General features: G+C 45.8%; 1 protein-coding gene across 3 annotated transcripts in view; it reads right to left on the reverse strand.

Annotated features, from left to right (window-relative positions):
• LOC122789296 (prosaposin) overlaps positions 1–17,441 on the reverse strand; it is a 705,108-nt gene that overhangs the window by 324,265 nt on the left and 363,402 nt on the right. The gene's annotated exons all lie outside the window — the stretch shown is intronic.

A 17,441-nucleotide genomic window follows, 5' to 3' on the forward strand; every position in this document is an offset into this window, starting at 1 on the left:
AGCTGCTTCTTTGGGGGACTGAGGGATACCACTCTCAGCTGGAGAAGTGATCCATGTCAAAGTACCAGTTTTCTACTATACATAAGACCCATCTGTTTGCAGTGATGTGTCTGCACAGCTAGGAATAGTGAGCGCCTTACTGACAGTGGGACAGGGAAGGGGGGGGGGGCTTTAAGAATGGCCAGTAGTCACAGGCTACCTGCCCTGTCTTGAAACAGAGGCTTTTATGCTGGTGGTTGTGTAGGTCTGTCATGAGTGGACCGCTTCCAGACCGCTTTCCTAGGTCTGGATGGGTGAGCGGGAGCAGAGTGCATCCTAATAAATTCAGTTTTAGACTAGTAGTCTATTGAACTTGGAGATCGGATAGACCAACAAGTGTTTCAGTTCTTGTAGCTCACTCCCCTTTAGTTGCAAAATCTTAAACAGCTCTGTAACCTTGAAGCCAAACAGAGCTGAGCTATCTAAATGGGGGATCAAGAAGCTTTGCCCTGATGTCATCAGGTAGTGGCCGAAGTCTCACCCACGAATATCTTCCGAGAACAGAAGCCAATGCAAAAGATCTAGCAGAGCCCTCAAAAGCATCATAGCTGCACCTAATGGAATGTCTAGTGGCCTAAGAGGTAAAGAAAAGGAGGCTGGTCAGTTGACATTTGGCCAGGGAATCCAGGATGTCAAACTGTTTAGGGACTTTCTCCATAAGAGCTCAGGCATATTTGAAGATGTGGGTCTGATAACAGATTGCCCTGAAAGCCAGAGTGGAGGATGTGTTAGACCTTTTTGCCCAAACGTTCCATAGCCTTGCTGTCTTGTCCAAAGAGAGGAGGGAAAAAGGAAGTTTGACTGATTGGGTCTGTGTCATCTGCAGGGCATTTAACTAGAAAATTTAGCTGTCTCAGCAACTTTGTAGAACTTATCAAGCCTGCGGGGAGCAGGGGGCTGCAAGTCTGGGTTCAAGAAAGTTGCACTGAAAGCATCAATGAATATTGGCAGCACTGTGGAAATAGCTAAAGGAGCAGGGGAATCCATCTGGAAGAGTTAACAGTACTTTTCTGTACCTCTGTCATCTTTGATTAATCCCATTTAAAGTGCTCCCTCATCTTGGCTATTGTTTCCTCAAAGGTGAGGTCTTCTGCTGAGGAATCTGCTTTAGCAGACTCTTCCTCTGGGGCGGCATAGCCAAGAGGGGAGGGGAGTTGAGAAACAGAGCAATTCCTCTGAGGACTAAGGGGATTCCTCCTCTTCCACCTAAGAGTCTAAGGCTTGGGGCCTAGGTATTAACACAGGGGGAGGGGACTGGTGAAGGTACTGAAGCAGCAGGTCTCAAGGCCATAAATGCATTAAAAAGGATTTGCGAGAAAGCCTGCCAATCTGACTTTCCAAAGGAGAGGTATGCTTTTCTTTCATCTTTAGGGAAAGTCCATCAGGCATCTGGACTAGAGTAGGCCTGGGGTCGCAGCACGGCAGCGTGGTAGTGGAGGGACTGCCCCATCGGCTGATGCAAGCCTAGGTTCCCCCAATGCATCGGAAGCATACGTCTACAGGGCTTCAGAGGACATACCTTCCACATTGGTAGCAGCTGTACCCATATCGGCAGTAACAGATCATTCCTCCACACCGAAGTCTGCCACAGGATGAACGTCGGGAGGGAAAGTAGCAGCTATGGTTACAGCATCAGGGTCTTGGCCTTTTTCTTAGGCACCTCAGCAGACAGACTGAATGGCCCCTCCTTGCCCATCGCTAACTGCAGGAGACACCGATTCTGCAAGTATATACTTAAGGCATGGAGTCTGCTACTCTGTTATTGTGACAAAGGCCTGGCAAATGGGGCAGGCTTTATGGTCGTGGGACTGTACTAAGCAAAAGAGGCAGAGCTCGTGGGCATCCTTATGGGGACAGAGATGGCTGCACCTGCACTTACCCTTTCTGGATGACACGAACAAACACTAAGCATACAATGACCCAAAAACAAAGGGTCCCCAATGGGGTATTTATCTCAACGATCCTAGATCAGATGGCTGGTATGGCAGGAAGAGCTGACGTTCGACTGGCAGCAAAGAAGTTCTGAGGTCTGGTGCCTGCAAACCAGACTTCTGGCCCACACTTGTCTAACCACATCAGACGTCCCATGCACCTTGCAGTGGCTACAAACTTTTAAAGACTGGCCAGATGTTCGGGTAACAAGTGGAGACCCAGGAGTACAGAACACTGCAACATATGAATAGGACATGCCCATCTTCTGGCACCCAACAGTCGCAGCAGAGGGACTGTGGTGAACAGCAGATTCAAGAGGCCAGCAGAAAGTTGGTAGACCCTTTTCCAGTCTTCCAAAAGGATGGTCCAAAATAGAGGCCAGTTAACTCATTCGTACAAAGATCCATGCACAAAAAAAAAAATCAACGAAGAAAGAGGATACTGATATTGTTAGAGGGACTAACTAAAAGTAAGAGACTGGTAACATTAAACACAATGGGGGCAATCGCAACTTTAGAAAAATAAATGTAGTACCATATCTTCACGCACAGAAATTCTGTATGCTTAACCTATCAAACACCAGAAGGGACAGGACACTAAATAAGTGTGAAACAGTTTTTAGAGTACCCGAGGCAGACGAATGGAAAGAAGCTTGGCAATTGTTTTAGAGAAGGGGGCATGGGGAGGGAGCCTCTTGATGCACTAATTTGTGGCTCTAAACATAATGGGCAGAATGGGCAGTCTTGCCAAGTTACTGCTGTGGGCAACTAGAGACTGACATGAAAAAGTTCAAACCTTTGAAGTTGTGCAACGTAATGCAATGCAGCTAAGCTCCTAGAGAAGCATAAAGGGCAGAAGACTTTACAGTCATGCATTTTATGGTATTTTCACTATATAGTTATGTTCTTGTTAGTGAACACAAAGGGGTGAGGAAATTACTGTCCCTGAAGAGTTGTGTAAATTGTCTTTCATTTATTTCATGACCTATGAAAGAAAATCCAAGTAAATTTGTATACTTATTTCACAGTGCAGCTTCCTGATGGATGGAAAGCGGCAAGATAAATTGCCAAAACTAAAGTATTGTCAGAGCAGCCTGAGGTGTGAAAAGTAGAGGTCCAAACTGCATCAGCTAGTATGTCAAGCAGCTAACTGGTCAGAAACAGTGACTTGCACAAATCAGGCAAAGTACTTTCATAGAACATTATATCAAGTACTCCTGCCATTTGGTATGTTTGTAGGAAACCCATCTCAGGATCCAAACCAAGGAAAGTGGATAGGGCAGCTAAGATGCAAAAAAGGGTTTCTGTTATGCAGGCGAGGGGGATATGCCCTGATCTGAAATGGACCGTTTTAAAGCAATGGTCAGACTGCAGGACAATGTAGTTCATCTTGAAGTGATAAAAGGCCAGTGGACAGATATTACATTCAACAACCTTCTCACAGGTTTCCATTCTTACTGTGGGAAGCAGGGATAATTCAAATTGTTTATTCAAAGGGAACAATACTCTTACCAGCAGAGAGGAACATGGACAGAGATATGGTGTCCAAGGTAATTCTGGATTCCATTTTGAGACAGTTTTGCTTCATACTACGAACATAAGGATGACAAATGCAACAGACCAGATAGGTTAAAGGAAAGAAACATGTTAGTTGGCAGCATCTCAGATATTCCAGGCTGGACACCATCAAGAAAATATCTGCACATACTGGATTATATGGAGACTGTTTTTGGACCATTCAGCAATTGTATATGTAAACTGTTGCGACTAGGTCATTGCTGAAGATATTGGAGACTTAGTATTTCTGTGGCAATAAATACTTTTGTGGATGGTCAAAAGAGCAATAGGTACATTGACTAGAGTCTCCAGGACGATCACATCAAGTAATAGATTTGCATAAGGAACTTTAAGTATAGAAATTTAACAATATACCAAGAAGATGGAGTATTCCGCAGTGGTACAGTGGTAGTGTTGTTGCCTCACAGCAAGAGGTTCTCCTGTTAGATTCTCGGCTGGAGTGCGGGGAGTGCCTTCTGTGTGGAGTCTGCATGTCCTCCCAGCGGTTGGGTGGGCGTTCGAAAGACATGCGTAAATGGGCATGCCTTAGTTGAAGGATGAAAGTCGAGCTGGCACCTAGGCGTTCGTGAAAATCTGCCAATCATTAGCGGACCGGAGTTCCGCTGTGGCGACCCCTAACCAGGAAAAGCCGAAAGACAACAACCACCAAGATTGGAGAACTTCAGTTGCAGGTTGTCTGAAAGTCATGAAGACAAGCGAGAAGCTGCATAACTACTCCACAGCACTGAAATACATAATCCAGTCATTTATCCCAGGGAACCAAGGACCTTTTTGACATTTTTAGGTGGGTGGTACTTCACAGCTACTGCAGACTGACCACCTGGCTGATTAAAACTCTTCCAGTGTAAAATCTGAGAAATTGTACAAAGTCTGACAGTTAAAGTTAATCTGGATAAAATTCAGTTGCTGGGTAGTAACAACGCTCCTTGGTTGCCAGCAATGAATAAATATTGTGTGTGTGTGTGGGGGGGGGGCGCAAAAAGAAATCTGACTGGGGAAAGAAATCAAGCAGCTGTTAAGCAAAAAGCAGTTCTTGCTTCAATTTTAGTACGAAAGACTGCTTCCAGTAGTTTTACACTAAAAGAAAATTATATATAAATCAATCTGGCCCAAAAACTGTAGTTCAGCCATTTGGGTAGTTTTTCCACCCCTTTCAACCTTCTGGTTTAAAAGCCCACGTTTGCACAGGTTTGTGCTCATTTAAGCAAAGCGCAGTGGTGCTGAGCAGAGATAAACTATTACTGGTGCCAAAATATCTGCTCTTCAGTTTTTCCATAGATCTTGCTTGTTCTTTTACTTCTTGCACTTCATTTAGCTTAATCAACTTGCACTTCAACAGGATTTTCGAATAGCATGTACACTTGGGTGCTATCAGCAGTAGCCATTCCTACACTGAAACACCAGTACTTGGTTATGACCATCCCTCCTGGCATAATTGTAGAGCAATTTCCTGTGCTTTCTCCTGTTAACCTGGTGCACTTGGGCATTCTGAGAGTGTAGCAACTGTCTCCATGTACACAGAGAACCCTCTCTGCTTACCTCCCAACACTCCTACATGTGAGAGATGCAATTACATCGCCAAACTGGAAGCTGTGCACTCCAGCAAAGACCGGACTAGCTGGTCAAGAGGAGGTGGTCAACACTTGCAACACACTACATGGAACACACAACCCTCCAAAACACCATCACAACACACAAACCATACACCCACCTTTGCGGAGGTTCAAAAAATTTACCCAAACTTAGACCCCCCCCCCCTCCCAGAGACAAACACACTACCACCACCAACCACAGAACACAGCTCACCAGAGTGTGCCCCTCAACCGAAGCCCTTAAAGCAAGACAGACTTTGCCCAATGTACTGATCATAGGAGACTCGACAGTGAGGCACACTGATGTCCCACTCACTAGGCTGAGCAAGGAGAAGGTGACAGTCAGTTGTCTATCAGGTGCCAGGATCAGCCACATAACACAAGCACTCTGGTCACTCAACAAGTACGACTCATTGTCCATGTGGGTGTGACTGACCTGAAACTTACCTCCCTGGACTACACTAAGAGATGTGATGGAACTCTGATTATGTGGTCCAGGCAGGTACAATCTTAGCACTGAGCAGTATCCTACCATCACCCAGAATGATACCACAGTACGAGCAGAAAATGATTGATTTCAACTGGCTAACTTTCTGGTGTCACTAAGGGAATCCAGTGCCTGCCTGGGATGACATAACTAACTGCCTCTGCATCTGTCACCAGATTGCAATCTAAGGGTCATGCTGCTCAATGCCAGAAGCCTAAATCTCAAGATGCACTCGCTCAAAGCTCTCCTCAAAACAGAGAACAACGACATTCCCCAGAATATGTCCAGAAGCTCTAAAGGCGGTGGAGTCTCCATATTCATAAAAGATATGCACACCTCTAAACTGGTAGCCCAGCATAATGCATCTGAGATACTTCAGATGCAACTAACCCTGGGTAAGAGGACGATACAGGTCATAGCCTGCTAGAGAACCCCAACCATGTCCCTAGACTCACTCCACATTCCTATGCACCCTGGAATCTATCAAGGTCAAGCCCAATACTCTCATACTGGGCGACTTCAACTACACTACCATCAACTGGGAAAGCTATTCAAGTACCAATGCAAAGGCTCTACGCTTCCTGTAATTCAATTCCAATGCCCTGGACCAGCTCATTCTGATCCCCACTAGAGGAAGCAACATACTCTACCTGGTTATCACCAACATGGGAGACCACTGCTCCACACCTACAGTCAATTCCTCCCTGGTTAGATCCAAACAAAATCATCACCATGGAAATCTCCATCTCATCTACACCCACCACAAAGTTGACCACCCTGAAAAACTTCTTCAAAGCTGACTTTGAGCTCCTAAAAACAGAGGCGAACTTCTCGGCACCCATGCCAATGGAAAACTGCTGCATGACTGCAGAATCACACACCACTGCACTGTACGAGCACGTACACAAATGCATGAAACTTGCAATACCAAATTGAACCAAGATGCTCTCCTCCAAAAAAAAAAAAAAAAAAAAAAAAAAAAAAAAAAAAAAAAAGCCAATCTCGTGGTCCCCAGCCAAACTCTACAACAGAAAGAAACTGTTGCAGAAAAAAGTCAAGACTGGAAAAACTCCCTTATCACCCTCAACAAAAATTTGAGATCCCTCATCAAATCCTCTAAACCCAGCTATGAAGGCAGAATTGCAACAGACACTAAACCACAAAGCCTTCTAGATTTTGTCCCTAACGAATGGCACACTGCTAGTCATCCCTCTCCATAAAGGGGGAGAGACTATAGACCCTAAGAAATCTCGCCGCATTAACCGGACTAATCTGGAATGCAAGGCTGTAGAGTGCATCATCATGGACCTGCTTAAAGATACGTAATCTCCAAACTCTTAACCCCACGTAATTTGGCTTTGTCAAAGGGAGATCCTGCCTGCTGAACCTGGCTGACCTCTTCGAGGTGGTCACCAAGGACGTGGATGAGGGTAAGGCAGTGCATACAGCTTACCTTGACCTGACAAAGGCCTTTGATACCACTCCCTCACTCAGGTATCATTGACAAACTCAAACTAGGCATTAATCTTTATATCACTAGGCGAGTTGCAAACTGGATCACAGACAGGACCCACAGAGTGAAAGTAGCAGATTCCAAGTCAGACTGTAGACCAGTCATGAGTAGACTCCCACAGGGCTCGGTCCTGGGCCCTCTCCTGTTTAGCATCTACTTCTCAGAAGTCCAGGCCAAAACAGAGGGACTCTGGCTGACCAAGTTCTCTGAGGACTGCAAGCTAGGACTCCAGTGAGACCATGGCTCCTGGTGTCGGAACCATGGCAGGAACCATGGCCTTAAGCTTAACGCCAAAAAAGTGTTATAATTCCCTTTGGAAAAAACTCTGTTCCCACCAATTACCATGTCGATGGGAGCCCACTGAAGGGGCCATAAGAGATCTGGGCACCCAGGTCGACAGCAACCTCACCTTCGACCACCACATTGCCACTGTAGTCAAAGTGTGTGGCACACCTAATAACCAAAGAACTCACATCCAGGAAGAAAGAGGACATCATCCCGCTCTACTCATCCCCCAGACCCATAGAGTGGAACGTCCCGTTTGGCATGTACCTTAACCAGACTCCTTCAACAGTTAGAGAGGACAAAAGTACCTCACAAAAAGGATCCTAGGCCTTAAAACACATGACCTACACGGACAGACTCAAGAAACGTCAGCTGTTTTCAGTCTCTTATCTTAGAGGTGACCTCTGCTCAACTTACAAAGCTGTCTCACCCAGTCCTACTTGAAAAGCTACACCTAAAGAAATCCCAATCCCCAAGTGCCACACGCTCCAGAGATCACAACCTCATTACTACAATCAATAGAACATGCTGGAGGGACAGGTTCATCACCCAGAGACTCCCCCATACTCTGGAATAAGCTGCCCATTCATGTCAAGCAGAACACCTCACTGGCCCTCTTCAAGAGAAGTCTTGATGAGTGGATGGGTAACAAAGTTAACCCCAGGGATCACTCCAGTGGCCCTACTGGATAGTCACTGAACTATCGGATGGCATGACCCCAGGGCAATTTTTTGGGCCAGGCTTGTAAAGGCTCCAGAGCCATTAGCCTAGTACACACCTATGAACCTTTGAAAAGTCAAATGCAAGAGGTGCCACTCCAATGGTGTAGACAGATAAAGCACAGACTACGGTCCAAGGGACCTTGGTTCAATTAGTGGCTTGGGTGGCCTGCCTGAGCAAGCAGGCAGGGATGGGAGGCCTGCCTGAGCAAGCAGGCAGGGATGGGAGGCCTGCCTGAGCAAGCAGGCAGGGATGGGAGGCCTGCCTGAGCAAGCAGGCAGGGATGGGAGGCCTGCCTGAGCAAGCAGGCAGGATGGGAGGCCTGCCTGAGCAAGCAGGCAGGGATGGGAGGCCTGCCTGAGCAAGCAGGCAGGGATGGGAGGCCTGCCTGAGCAAGCAGGCAGGGATGGGAGGCCTGCCTGAGCAAGCAGGCAGGATGGGAGGCCTGCCTGAGCAAGCAGGCAGGGATGGGAGGCCTGCCTGAGCAAGCAGGCAGGGATGGGAGGCCTGCCTGAGCAAGCAGGCAGGGATGGGAGTTACCATCCTGGGAGGGCAGGCTCTGACATGGGCATCTCAAAGATTATCCCTGCTGGAGAGACACATTGTGCAATGGAGGTCTTGTGCTTGACATGGTGTCAAAGGCCTTCTTGGAACCAGCTTCAGAAGTACAAGCACTCTGAAAACACTTGAAACTGGAAACCTGTGACAGCTTGAGTGAATCCAAAGTGAATTAAAGTATTTTTCTAGGTCTTGGAACACCAAGACCATAGGAGGTACTTTTGCAACCTCCACCCCTGGATTCCATTTTAGCACAGGACTCTGATGCAACCCACTCTGGAGACTGCCATGACATCAGCTTTAGACATGCCTTCCTTGACTAAAACTGCTGTAACACTAGTTGACTAGGAGGCCTCTGAGGGGGGTCCACATCAAAAAATGTGGTGTCCATTCCCTCGTTTTAAATGAGAAGTGGTTCCCAGAGTTTTTGCCTAGACCAAGCTGATAGCCTAATCCACAACCCAGCAGACATCCATGGACAATCTAGCTGGTTTCTGGCATCACACATTTTTGAGCCAAGTAGTTAGCTCCCAGATATCAAATGCTGTCAGGGGTTCCCTTTAAGAGGAGGATTGATCCTGCATTAGAGTATTCAGATACACCACCTCCAAGATGAAATGACTTGCCTTAGGTAGGTCAGATCTGATCTTGTAAAGAATAGAGAAGATCCAGAGGCAGATAAGATGGTCTCTGTGGGTCAGATGTTCCCTCCTACATTTACAAAGTAGGGGGGGGGGGGCTGCCTTTTGCTCTACTAGTCTCTCATGCATACATCCTTCATAGAATTCCAAGAGTACTTTTGATGCCCAGTTGTGGTACAGAAAACTTATGGGCCTGTCAGAACCAAAACAATTGCTCATCTCCAGTATGAGATGCCCTGCATATAGGAAAAATCAGCAATATTTAAACATCTGCATTAGTATCTTTGCAGCTGTGTGGCCTACAGGTGAAAATTACAAACATGAAGGCACAATTTCACCACAGGTACTTACGATCCAACATATGCAGTTTTCTGGAATATTGCAGTTTTGAAGTGCTACAAACTACTGGAAAGTCACAAAACAGTGTACTACCCCACTTTTGTAACATTACTGAAACTTCCTGAAATTATTAACTTACTCCAATACCTGGGTTTTACCTTGCACTCGAGTATGACCCTTTGATCATGTTAGAAAAATAAATAGTTTTCTAGTTGCCAGAAACCATTAAAATTTCCAAATCAAAAAAAGTGTCACTACAAAAAACTTTAGATATCAGTGCAACATCTTTTATTTGACAAAAATAGTGTGCTTTACATTTTAAACGCACCACTTAAATTATTCAATTCATGAGGCATGCTCATAATACATGAGCTGTGAGAAAGCCTCAGGAAGCAACTGGATTACTTGCTTCAAACAAAAAAGCCAAGAAACAAGGGGATTAATTACCAGCCTGATTGCTCAGGACTGAATGAGTTAAGAATTCACAGCCCCTCTGGGAAAAAGTATGCTCATGGCTGGACAGGGGGACACTACTTCAGGCTGCGAACTTGTAATTTCTATATATTTTTTTTAAGGCTGGATGCACCTGGGTTCCTTAACACTGAAAGTTGTGACAGGAAAGGATGTATTATGCTCATTTCTACAGAAAAAAGCAATGCTGTCAGGATTACTTGGGGGGGGGGGGGGCAGTCAAGTCACCACCCAGACCTGCCTTTTAAGAAAACAAAAAGATGATCAGGCGGCGCACAGGAAAGGCACCAAACTGTAAAAAGTAGTGGAGAGGGGAAAAAATGCTGTGTATCCAATCATAGCTGCTCCATGCTAGGGTGTTTGGACCAAGACCCCCCCCCCCCACCTCAGTCTGCTTCTTGAGATGGTTTTCAGACTTCTTCCCTTTTCCCCGCTTGGAAGGGAAGGACCTAATTTAGTTGGATGAACTAACGTGCCTTGGGAAAAGGGACCAAGTGGTCTGAAAGATTGCACAGCTTTCCCCTTGTCCTCCAGTCTTAAAACCCCCTTTCTGCACGAGGATGAAAAAGGAACCATCGACGAAAGCATTCAGGAACTGTACTTTAACATGCTTTAGAAGGGCTTCACCCCTCAGCCAGGCACGTTTCCGATCCTTATCAGTTTTTCTGAATGACTAAGATCATAGCACATTGTGGAATACCTGATCATTTAAAAACAGAAGCTACACAAAGCAATTCCTTTAAGGCATTTATCCATGACATTTGTCTAGTGTTTCAGCTGCTAAAGGACATTTTCTTGGTACCTTAGCATTAATAAAGGCAAACAAGAGCCTTAATGGCCAGAGAAGCAGAGGTGTAGGTTCTTTTACCAATTCAAGAATCCTGCTGTCAGCTGGTACATTAGGTCCCTCATTGGAAGCCAGAGACACCATTGCTGAATCACAAATGGGTCCCCATACAAATTATGTAGAAGCATTCAGGCTTCAAAGTGGCAGAGTGCTGAGAATTAATATGAAAGGACTTATTGTGGAACACATTTCTCCAATATATGAAGTCTAGGATGATAAAGGGTCTGGCCTCAGACAGGCCCAGACACTACCTATAGGACCAGAGACCGACAATTCCTTGGATTTCCAATTAAAGGACTGGGCCCCAGTTGGTGAAGCTGAGGACAGCATTTCTTCACATAGTGAAGGAGAATGATATTTCTTGTTCTGAGGCTGAGGAAATAACTTACTTTTAGACGCACTGTTTTCAGTTTCCCTTGGAGGTAAGGGGTCTTCTTTCAGGGAAAGGATTCTAGGGACAGGGTCTCTCTCTCGAGGCAGCTGTCTGAATTTCATGAACTGCTGAGCCATGTTGAAAATATCTTCCAAGGAGACCTGGGTACAAGGTACTCAAGACACTGACAATATATGGTGGTGCAAACTAAGCATTTTGGCTCTGGCTCCACTTTGGGGGTGAACTGCGAGTGGAAGACACCAGACTACAAATGGGCATATGACCGCTATCCAGCTGTTTGTATTTATAGTGCAAGAAGGGAAAAAGTGATGCTGACCTCACCCTCTGTAAACAATACTTGGGTATTGGATGCTACTGCCTGTGAAGCAGCTCTGGACCCATTAAACAATATGGTTTTGGCTCAAGAGGACATTGCCAAGACCACTGGCATGGCAGCCTCCTAAGAGTTCACGCCAGGGGCTTCAGCCACACTTGTAGATATATGGGTGGCTTGCAAAGGCACCTCACTACTTGAGTCTAGGAGGGCTGTTGGACCCAGAAGCCCTGTTGTCAACTTCCCCACCATTGCTCTTTCAGACTTGGCTAGCTGAGAGGAAAGACCAGCAGATACCATTTCCTCAACTTGGCCAACCAGGGAATATTTGCTGCAAAAATGTCTAAAGACTGTCCTACATTTATAACTTTGGAATTGAGCCAAGTACATATGGGCATGTTGCGCACCAGATCCTGGCAAAAAAAGCAAGATAAAGCTCTGTGAGAAATTAGTTTCCCACATTTATGACTAGTAACTTTCTCACATCTGCAGTACTAAACCAAGAATGAAAAGAAAAGTTCACTTAATGGGGGTGCTTGCAACTCTGGCTTCAGGAACGACCTAGCGGAATGACAACTCATGTAGCAAACAAGATTCTCAATGGACTTGTAGCAAGAAAGAACTGAAGACTGCACCAGCCAGTAACCTTTTATACCACCAACATCCTGCTGCTAGATGGTGAGGACATCAGTGAGCCATAGGTAAAGGTGACAGCACTGGTATTCAGGTCATACTCAGGCTCTTGTAGGCAGAAAATTAGCAGTCAGTACAGCAACAGTGAGCTACAAAGAACTAGCAGAATACACAGAAGTCTCCTGTTCCAAACAAATGAAACTGCATCCAGTGGCAACCTCCCTCCCAAGGTTATGTGCAGCAAAACAAAAAAGTCTACCACTAGAGTACATAACTTCATGAACAGCTTAAGAGAGACTTCTAGGCCCAATTTTAATTTATGGTAAAATGGTGCGGCTTTACTCAGGGAATATGCTGTTGTGATCTACTGAAGCATTCTGTGCTGAAGGGATCTAATATGCAAGGCATGGAGATTTCTGGCTCATACAACACCTCAGAGACTAAATACAAATACTGCTGAGGTGCCACATAAAAGTGCTGCATTCATATAATCCCCAAGCTCTCCTGTCCTCCAGACAGATTTAAAGGCATGGAAAAAGTACAAATGTGCATGAATGTCAAATAAAAAAATTGCTGCTTAAGTAGTTTCATAGTTTAGTACTAGGCCATCTGCCCCGAGGCATTTGCAAGCCTAGCCCTAGAGATGTGGCTTTCGCCACCCCATGTAGTGGTACTAAGGTGTATAGAATAAATTTAGAACACTGTGCCTTTATCTAGTAGTGACACATTGAAGACCCCCTTACTTATTAAAATTAGTTTACTGTGCCTCTGTTAAGTAGCGATACAGGGGTGACCCCCAGGGTAAACCTACGATCTCCCATCCACTCGTCAAGATTTCTCTTGGAGAGTCAGTGAGGGGCTCTGCCTAACATGGACTGGGATTTTGTTCCAGAGTATGGGAAGCCTCTGAGTTATGAATCTGCCCCTCCAGCATGTTCTATCCATGTTTGTACTGAGGTTTAAATCTTTGGCTCTCGTGGTTCTTATGGATTTTGATTTTTTGAGGTGGAGCATGTCCATCAATTCCTGGTTGGACATGGCCTTGTATGTCAGGCACAGATCACCTCTGAGCAGGCGGTATGCTACTGAATAGAGCTGGAGTTTCTTTAGCCTGGCAGCATATGACATATGTTGGAAACCCTTGATCCTCTTGGTGAGGTACCTCTGGGGTTTCTCCAACTGTTGTAAGTGCCGGGTGAGGTACATAGCAAATGGGGCATTGTACTCAATCATGGGCCTGATAAGGGAGGAGTACAGGGGCACGATGACCTCCTTTGATCTGGATGTGGACCCCTTCATGATAAAGTGGGCAAGGTAGAAAGTCTTTCTAACCACTTTGGCAACGTGGGTGTCAAATGAGAGGTCACTATCAACTTAGGTCCCCAGGTCTCAGATTACTTTTTCGGTACTCAGTGGGTTACTGTCTGTGATAATTTGTGGGTATTTTGTTTTTCCCAAAGGGGATGACTATACATTTCTTGGCATTCAGTTTAAGGCCGTGATTCCGGCACCAGTTGTCCGTTTCAGTGAGGCCTTTCTGTAGGATGTATGTGTCAGCTGGTGCATCGACTATGACGCCTAGTTTGCAGTCATCTGCGAACTTTGTCAGCCACAACCCTCCCATGTTTGCTTTCACATCTGAGAAGTAAATGCCGAACAAGAGGGGTCCCAGGACAGAGCCCTGTGGGACACCACTTGTGACTGGCTTTCAGTCTGACATGGCTCCCGCAATCTTGACTTTATGGGTTCTGTTCTTTAGCCAGTTTGCAACCCATCTTGACACATATGGATTTTACTTTTAAGCGGTTTAGCTTTTCTATGATCTCCGAGTGGGGTATTGTGTCGAAGGCTTTAGCCAAGTCCAGGTAGGTTGTATGGACTTGCCTTGCCCTCATCAATGGCTCTAGTGACTGTTTTGAAAAAGTCAATCAGGTTCAAAAGGCAGGATCTGCCTTTTACAAAGCCAAACTGGGTGGGATCAAGTGTCTGTAGGTCCCCAATGTCGCTGTTTATGAGTTCCATAATAATTCTTTCCATAGCTTTGCAAACCAGGCTGGTCAAGCTTATGGGGCGGTAGTTTCCAGGGTCTGTAGTGGAGCCTCCCTTGTGGAGTGGTACCACTGTTGCTGTACGCCAGTGTTCAGGTACATATCCTGTAGTAAGGCTAAGGTTAAATAACATTTTTATATGCGGGTTTAGCTCCTCTTGGGAGTTCATGTATCACGCAGCCGGGGATACCATCAGGTCCCATAGATGCTGTGTTTTTTTGCTTTGTTGAGGGCGGTTCTCACCTGGACATCAGAGATGACAGGGAGGTTACATTCAGCTGGGATGAGTATTTCTTCTTTTGGAGGTGAGGGAGGGGAGAAATTTGCACTGAACCTGTCTGCCAGAATGTTGGCAATATCTGTGGGTTCGGTAAATTTTTTGTTGTTGTGTACTAACTCTGAGCATATCCGAGTGTTTCCACCCAGGTTTCTAACATAACTAAGAATGCCTTGTGGTTATATTTAGTGTCCTTGGCGATTTTTCTCTCAAAGTTGGCCTTGGATATTTTTATGACAGAACATAGCTTTCTACTAGTGCTGATCAGAGATGCCTTCCCTTTATGGGATTTTGCTCCGTCATGCAGTAGCTTCCTTCTTTTGTTATACAATTTGTTTATGGCTGGGGTCCACCAGACAAGACGCTTTCCTTTGGTGGAGAGGGTCTTGGTTTTATTTGGGATTGCACGATCCATGCATTCTTGGAGATGTCTGTAGAAAGCATTTGTGTAGGATTCAGCATTGTGGGATGTGGTTTCCATTGGCCCCGAGGGCTTAAATTATACCATCTCAGTCTTGAGAAGTGTAAAGTCTGCTTTTGAGAAGTTTCTCACAGTAGTCTTTTGTGCTGGGGGTGGAGGTGGTAAGTGTACATCCAGGGCGATTAGTTTGTGGTCAGATCTCACCAGTGAGGGCAATACTTCCGGTGGATGATCAGGTCTAGTATATTATCCCCCCTTGTGGGAGAGGTGACTAGCTGTTCCATTGCATTGGAGTTTATGAATTCCAGGAACCTTTGGGCTAGGGTGTTAGGGCTAGAATAATGCACCCAGTCTATGTTAGGGTAGTTGAAGTCTCCCAATATGATGGTATTTGGCGAGACATTCATATCTTCCAATGTCTTCAGGAAGACTGAGTGGGGTTCTTGAGATGGGGAGGGTGGTCTATAACATGCAACCAGTTGTATAGCAGTTTTGCCTATGGTTAGCTGAACCTGGATAGTCTCCGATGCTTCATGAGTTGCCAGTAACCTAGAGGTGTGGGTATCCTTGATGAATATGGACACTCCCCCTCCCTTTGTGGTTGGGCCCAGGTTTTGGGGCCGAAAAGCAGGATACGAGGTAAAGCCTGGTAGCGCTGGGGTGCTCTCAGGAGCCTTGAACCAGGTCTCGGTTACAGCGCAGACATCGATGTTCTCCACACTGAGGAGTGCTTAGAGAGCCTGCATCTTGAGATTTAGACTTCTGGCGTTGAGCAGCATTACCCTTAATTTTTTTCCATTTTTGTTTTCTAAGGAGGTGGGTTCGTCTTTTGAGCTTTGCCTAAAAAAGGCACTATGGGGGTGGCAAGAGCCTTAGCCAATATCCGGAAGCCCAGTGGTGACAGGTGCAAGCCATCCCTTGCAAAGCAGCATGGCTTGTCCAGCATGTCATCCCAAGCAGACAGACACTGGATCCCCCTAGAATGACACCAGTAATTGAGCCAATTAAAGCTGATCATCTTGTCTTTGTATGGTGGCATCACTCTTGGTGAGGGCAGGATGCTGCTCAGGGTCAGGGTCATACCAGCCTGGGCTACATAATCAGAGCGCCTCAATGTCTCTCTTCATGTAGTCCAAGGAGGTATGTCTCAGGTCATTCACGCCGGCATGGACAATGACGGAGTCATATTTGTACGTGCTTTTGAGTGACCTGAGTGCGTGTGTTATATGGCGGATCCTAGCCCCCCCGATAGGCAGCATACCGTTACCCTCTCCTTGCTCAGCCTGGTAAGTGGGACGTCAGTGTGTCTGACTATAGAGTCACCTATCACTAGTGCATCAGGCATAGTCTTTGGCCTTAAGGGCTGTGATTTATTGACACACCGATTTATTGAAGTATGTGTTGCATGTGTTATGTTTTGAGGTGGTGGATTTTTGGGAGTCTGCTTTGGGAGCCTCTGTTTTGGTAAGTTTTTTAATAGAGCCTCAGAGTATGTTGTGTTATGTGTTTGATTTGCAGTTGGGGTAGGTCTGTGTGTGACTGGGTTTGTTGTGTGTGGTTACCTTCTCCTCCTGTCTGGTCTTGCCAGTCCTGAGTTGAGAGTTCAGCCTCCAGTTTGGCTATATAGTTGCATCTCTCACATGTATTTGTGTTTGTTGGGAGGAGGAGAGGGTTGTCTGTGTACATGAGACAATTATAGCATTGTCTCAAGATTCCCAGACTAACCAGCTGAGCAGGAGAAGATGCTAGCAATCTACCACTCGACATGCTAGAATATTATAAGAGAGTGCTGTGCCTTTAAGGGAAGTGGTTGGGGTGGTAGGTGGATGTAGTGCTACTTGAGTTTGAGTGTGCTTGCTTAGAAGAGTAGCTTAGAGAACAAGTGCTATGCTTATAATATAACGAGGAGACTGGTTATTCTAAGAGTAGAGCTTTCTAAAGGAAAATTTGAAGAGCAGACTTGGCGGAGCCAGGAAAAGTTTAACCCTGTTTAACCGGCGCTGCGCTATGCGCACAATTGTGCAAAGCCGAGCTAATGCGGATTTTAAACAGGGAACTTGAAAAGAGCTAGAAATGGTCCAAAACAACCAATTACTACAGCTCTTGTGCTGAGGTCACTTCCTTCAGGGACAGATAGGCTGCTCAAGGCTCCCCACTCCCACTGGTGAGCAAAGAAACTTCCTTCTTATCCAAGTAAGGTAATGGACAACACAGGAACTACACCACAGCCCAGAATACAGCAAAGCCTGTAAACTGGTCTTAACTAGATCGTAGCAGTAGTCCTTAAAAAAGGAACTTCAATTGTACAGTTGTAGAAAACTGTGTAGCCCAACTACCAAAGCTCGGCATACTCC

Source organism: Protopterus annectens, chromosome 14.part0 (genome assembly GCF_019279795.1).
Source record: "Protopterus annectens isolate FY-2018-M chromosome 14.part0, PAN1.0, whole genome shotgun sequence".
Lineage (NCBI taxonomy): Eukaryota > Metazoa > Chordata > Ceratodontiformes > Protopteridae > Protopterus > Protopterus annectens.